Source organism: Rhipicephalus microplus, unplaced genomic scaffold (genome assembly GCF_043290135.1).
Source record: "Rhipicephalus microplus isolate Deutch F79 unplaced genomic scaffold, USDA_Rmic scaffold_542, whole genome shotgun sequence".
NCBI classification, from domain to species: domain Eukaryota; kingdom Metazoa; phylum Arthropoda; class Arachnida; order Ixodida; family Ixodidae; genus Rhipicephalus; species Rhipicephalus microplus.
This window is the reverse complement of record NW_027465102.1, coordinates 47,501-53,565: the sequence shown is the minus strand read 5'-3', so window position 1 is coordinate 53,565 and position 6,065 is coordinate 47,501. Positions and strand designations below refer to the sequence as shown.

At 59.5% G+C, this 6,065-nt stretch overlaps 1 non-coding gene across 1 annotated transcript; it reads left to right on the top strand.

Moving 5' to 3' along the window:
* The first annotated feature begins 2,793 nt into the window (after window positions 1-2,793).
* LOC142795075 (small subunit ribosomal RNA) lies at window positions 2,794-4,608 on the top strand. The gene has a single exon (XR_012892737.1). It is a non-coding gene; the product is annotated as a small subunit ribosomal RNA (ribosomal RNA).
* The last annotated feature ends 1,457 nt before the right edge of the window (window positions 4,609-6,065 follow it).

The window sequence follows — 6,065 nt, the reverse complement described above, 5'->3', positions numbered from 1 at the left end:
CTGGCACTCCGGCGAAGCCAAACGGGGCCGATTCCGGCACGATATCGGCGTCTTTCTACGTGCTCGCCGGCGACCGTCGCACGAGTACGGCAAAGTGCGTCTGCCGGGGCGGGGTTTGCGACGCGTACGCAATAGTGAGAACCGTCGCTCGGATGTTCGTCGTCTTTCGCCGAGCCAGTGCTGGCAATCCGGCGAAGCCGAACGGAGCCGATTCGGGCACGATATCGGCGTCTTTCCACGTGCTCGCCGGCGACCGTCGCACGAGTACGGTAAACCGCGTCAGCCGGGGCGGAGTTCGGGACGCCGATGCGAAAGTGGGAAGCGCCGCTCGGATCTTCGCCGTTTTTGGAGGAGTCAGTGGCGGCACTCCGGTGAAGCCAAGGTGCGCCAATTCGCGCACGATATCGGCGTCTTTCGACGTGCCCGCCGGCCACCGTCGCACGAGTACGGCAAACCTCGTCTGCCGGGGCGGGGTTTGCGACGCCGACGCAAAAGTGGGAACCGCCGCTCGGATGTTCGCCGTTTTTGGCAGAGTGAGTGCTGGCACTCCGGCGAAGCGAAAGAGCGCGAATGCGCCCACGAAAGTGGCGTGTTTGGACGTGCTTGACGACGACCACCGCAGGAAAACGAAAAACCACGTCAGCCGGGGCGAGCGACCCATGGCGGTCTGGGTGCTTATCGCTGCTATTATAGGGGCACCCCGGCAGACGCAAAAAAAAAAAAAATTTTTTTCGACATTCTTTTTTGCTCGTCGACCTCGGGTGACCCAGGTCGCAGTGGGAGCCGCGCACGAAAGCGGCGTCGCGAGACGGCTTCGCGGTCGCTAGTCGCACGAGCTCGGCAACCGCGTCTGCCGGGGCGGAGTTCGGGACGCCGACGGCTAAGTGGGAACCGCCGCTCGGATGTTCGCCGTTTGTGGCCGAGTGAGTGCTGGCACTCCGGCGAAGCCAAACGGGGCCGATTCCGGCACGATATCGGCGTCTTTCTACGTGCTCGCCGGCGACCGTCGCACGAGTACGGCAAAGTGCGTCTGCCGGGGCGGGGTTTGCGACGCGTACGCAATAGTGAGAACCGTCGCTCGGATGTTCGTCGTCTTTCGCCGAGCCAGTGCTGGCACTCCGGCGAAGCCGAACGGAGCCGATTCGGGCACGATATCGGCGTCTTTCCACGTGCTCGCCGGCGACCGTCGCACGAGTACGGTAAACCGCGTCAGCCGGGGCGGAGTTCGGGACGCCGATGCGAAAGTGGGAAGCGCCGCTCGGATCTTCGCCGTTTTTGGAGGAGTCAGTGGCGGCACTCCGGTGAAGCCAAGGTGCGCCAATTCGCGCACGATATCGGCGTCTTTCGACGTGCCCGCCGGCCACCGTCGCACGAGTACGGCAAACCTCGTCTGCCGGGGCGGGGTTTGCGACGCCGACGCAAAAGTGGGAACCGCCGCTCGGATGTTCGCCGTTTTTGGCAGAGTGAGTGCTGGCACTCCGGCGAAGCGAAAGAGCGTGAATGCGCCCACGAAAGTAGCGTATTTGGACGTGCTTGACGGCGACCGCCGCAGGAGTACGAAAAACCACGTCAGCCGGGGCGAGCGACCCACGGCGGTCTGGGTGCTTATCGCTGCTATTATAGGGGCACCCCGGCAGACGCAGAAAGAAAAAAAAAAATGGGGACATGGCGTGCGTCACCGTGCGGCTTCGCAGCGTTGCCGAAGTCGCCGAGCCCTTCGACTGAGCCGAACGGCGGACAGGGAACGTTGGTCGGCCGTTCTAACCTGTCGGTGCCACGCCGAGACGTCGTTAAGGAAAACCGCGTCGTGGGCCTCTACGACGCCGTCGAGTCGTTGTACGTTTGGTGTCCAGCGTGTCGGCGGCGAGTAGCGGACACGTCGTTCACGACTTCGGTCTTTCGCAGTCGACGCGAACTTGCGGAGAGTCGTGGTGCCTCACGTTTTCGGCAGAAACCGCGGCGGAATTTTCCCGTGCGTGCGCGCACGACCTCGGTGCTGTGCCGTCAGCGTAGTGTTGCACAAACTCGTGGCCTACCCAAGGTGCGGTACGTTTGCGGCCGTATCCTCGGTGGGAATTTCGTGAGTAGGGTCGCAAATTCTACGACCTCGGCGGGTTTGAGAGCGACGTAGACTTGTGGCACGCTCAACATGCCACACGTTTCGGGGCACACCCGCGGTGAAATTTTCTCGAGTACGCTCGTATTAGGGCCCAAGGAGGTCTGGGTACTTATCGCTGCTATTATGTGGGGGTTCTCGTGAGCGGCGTACGCGAAAGCGACCGGGTGTCTGATATGCGGCGGGCTTCGGCCTCGTCAAGCGTGTCCTCGGGTCTGCTCCAGGGGAATCCACGGCAGTCGTCTGCAGCCTCATCCGCTTGATGCGTTAGGGGCTGGTTGTCGGACGGTGCCGTTTTACCACGATATCGAGGTGTGTTCCGTGTCGTCCTCGGGCGATTCAGATGCGAAAGCGCCGAAGACGCGGGCGTGACCCGTCGTCTGGCGGCTTTGCAGTCTCGGCTCCGTTGCTAGTTCCGGCCGGTCCACCGACAGTGCAGCGGGCTTGGGCAACCCGCACGGCGCGACCGAGTCGATGCAACGAAAAAGAGCGAGCATGAACGTGCTTCTTGCCGCACGGCTCCCACTCGTCTTTCGGGAAGGTTGTGCCGTAGCGAGCTCGAACGCCGTCATCTCGGAGTGCAAAATAAGCGTGTTGGGGCGCCTGAAGGTGGCCTCCGCCGCACACAGACTGCGTCCGGCCCGCCGAGGGCGAGGACGGACGCGCAGTCGAACGATTACCTGGTTGATCCTGCCAGTAATCATATGCTTGTCTCAAAGATTAAGCCATGCATGTCTAAGTACATGCCGAAATAAGGCGAAACCGCGAATGGCTCATTAAATCAGTTATGGTTCCTTAGATCGTTTCTTCCTACTTGGATAACTGTGGCAATTCTAGAGCTAATACATGCAGTGAGCCTGGAGCCCTTTGGGTAACGGGTGCTTTTATTAGACCAAGATCGATCGGGTTTCGGCCCGTATTGTGTGGTGACTCTGGATAACTTTGTGCTGATCGCATGGCCACGAGCCGGCGACGTTTCTTTCAAGTGTCTGCCTTATCAACTTTCGATGGTAGGTTACTTGCTTACCATGGTTGTTACGGGTAACGGAGAATCAGGGTTCGATTCCGGAGAGGGAGCCTGAGAAACGGCTACCACATCCAAGGAAGGCAGCAGGCGCGCAAATTACCCACTCCCGGCACGGGGAGGTAGTGACGAAAAATAACAATACGGGACTCTTTTGAGGCCCCGTAATTGAAATGAGTACACTCTAAATCCTTTAACGAGGATCAATTGGAGGGCAAGTCTGGTGCCAGCAGCCGCGGTAATTCCAGCTCCAATAGCGTATACTAAAGCTGCTGCGGTTAAAAAGCTCGTAGTTGGATCTCAGTTCCAGACGAGTAGTGCATCTACCCGATGCGACGGCTCGGACTGAACATCATGCCGGTTCTTTCTTGGTGCACTTCATTGTGTGCCTCGAGATGGCCGGTGCTTTTACTTTGAAAAAATTAGAGTGCTCAACGCAGGCGAGTCGCCTGAATAAACTTGCATGGAATAATAGAACAAGACCTCGTTTCTGTTCTGTTGGTTTTTGGAATACGAGGTAATGATTAAGAGGGACGGACGGGGGCATTCGTATTGCGGCGCTAGAGGTGAAATTCTTGGACCGTCGCAAGACGAACTACTGCGAAAGCATTTGCCAAGAATGTTTTCATTGATCAAGAACGAAAGTCAGAGGTTCGAAGGCGATCAGATACCGCCCTAGTTCTGACCATAAACGATGCCAACCAGCGATCCGCCTGAGTTACTCAAATGACTCGGCGGGCAGCTTCCGGGAAACCAAAGTATTTGGGTTCCGGGGGAAGTATGGTTGCAAAGCTGAAACTTAAAGGAATTGACGGAAGGGCACCACCAGGAGTGGAGCCTGCGGCTTAATTTGACTCAACACGGGAAAACTTACCCGGCCCGGACACTGGGAGGATTGACAGATTGAGAGCTCTTTCTTGATTCGGTGGATGGTGGTGCATGGCCGTTCTTAGTTGGTGGAGCGATTTGTCTGGTTAATTCCGATAACGAACGAGACTCTAGCCTATTAAATAGGTGCGGGGTTCCCAGCACCTTACAACCTTCTTAGAGGGACAAGCGGCTCCTAGCCGCACGAAACAGAGCAATAACAGGTCTGTGATGCCCTTAGATGTCCGGGGCCGCACGCGCGCTACACTGAAGGAAGCAGCGTGTCTTTATCCCTGTCTGAAAAGACTGGGTAACCCGTGGAACTTCTTTCGTGATTGGGATAGGGGCTTGCAATTGTTCCCCTTGAACGAGGAATTCCCAGTAAGCGCGAGTCATAAGCTCGCGTTGATTACGTCCCTGCCCTTTGTACACACCGCCCGTCGCTACTACCGATTGAATGATTTAGTGAGGTCTTCGGACCGATGTCCGGCGCGGCCTTTCGGTTGCGCCGGTCTGTTGGAAAGATGACCAAACTTGATCATTTAGAGGAAGTAAAAGTCGTAACAAGGTTTCCGTAGGTGAACCTGCGGAAGGATCATTAACGGATTGTGAAGGGTGAGCGCCTCAGCTGCGTCTGCGCCCGACACTTTCTGCCGCTGACCCCGTTTGGACGCGGGGTCGGCTTTTCCCCACGGGGCTGCCTGAATGTGGAGCGGCACCCCGTGACAAATTGTTGCGCCCAGCGGACGCCAACACCGCGACCTTGGACGGTCGGCCAGGTGGCGGACGCGGGTACAAACGGCGCAACGCACTCATAGGTCGGCTTTCGACCCGCCACTGCACCGTGGCTCGAAGCGCTCGAAATGCGCGACCCGACCGCTGCGGGACCGCCTAGTACTGTAAACAGGAGCGGCGGAGCGCGAACGGCGAGTCGTGGTTACGTCGGTAGAAGGCGAGGCTGCGCGTTCCCGAAACGCCAGCCGAGTGCCCTCCCGACCGTTCGAGCGTGCAAGAACGAGACCCGACAATCGCGCGGCGACTGCCAAGTACGAGAGGAACGGCACAAGCGTCGGCGGTCGGTCAAGGAACTGGCGATGTGACGGGTCCGCTGTGCACCAGTGCATACCGTCCCGCCGTCCGCGGCAAGCGCCTCCGCGTCCTCGGGTGACGGAGGCTGCCGGTCGGTTCTTGCAGGCGAGGGATCTCGCTGGCACCGGTTCGCGTTGACGCGCGGCCGGTCATGGCACGGCGATGCGACGGCCGAGGTGCGCAGTACTCGATGGAGGAACCGCACGCTCCGATGACCGTCCCGCCCTCCGCGGCGTATGCGTACCGACCGTAATGGTTGCAGCAGCGCCGGCCGGCTTTTGAATTCGCCACACGAAACACGGTGCGAGATCGCGGTTAGGGGAGCGTCGACGTTGCCAGGCGTTTTGCTTGCTGCCGAGGGAAAGGCGGCACGGCCACGTCGCGCTCGTCGCGATTAGCGGGTCTGCGCGCTTTGGGAAGGTGCCGCAACGACTTGCCGAAAGAGGAAGCACGGAAGAACGAGGGACTTGGACGTCCCGACAATTGAACGCACTTGCGGCCAGGCCCTTGCTGGCTTCGTTCTTCCGCCTCGAGTAGGCTCGTACGCGGCTCCGGCGCCGAAAGTGGTCCTTGGCACCGACTTCGGTGGACGTGGGAAGTGCCGCGCAAGTACGGCGCGCCTGGCTCCACCTGTTGGCTAAAGTAGGCAGCCGGATCGGCATTTTGGTGTGCGGTGGCAAACCGTGGATGCGAAAAAAGCTTGTGCGATTTCGTGGAACAAAAAGCGGGGGTCCCCCTTTTTATGCGGAGGAGACCGACCCGCCCGCCGTGGTGAACCGCGACGCCACGGTAAAAACGGGAGAGGCTTGTCGATGGGACCGTGCATCCCGCGCTCCACGGAGGCCGGGAGGCGGCCGCCCGAGGAAATGTGTAGCCGTCGAGGCCCGCATCTGCGTGCACTCTTATCCAAATGGGTGTACCGCAGGCATTTTCTGGTTAGGCGGGCCAATGAGAGCGAGCACACAACGA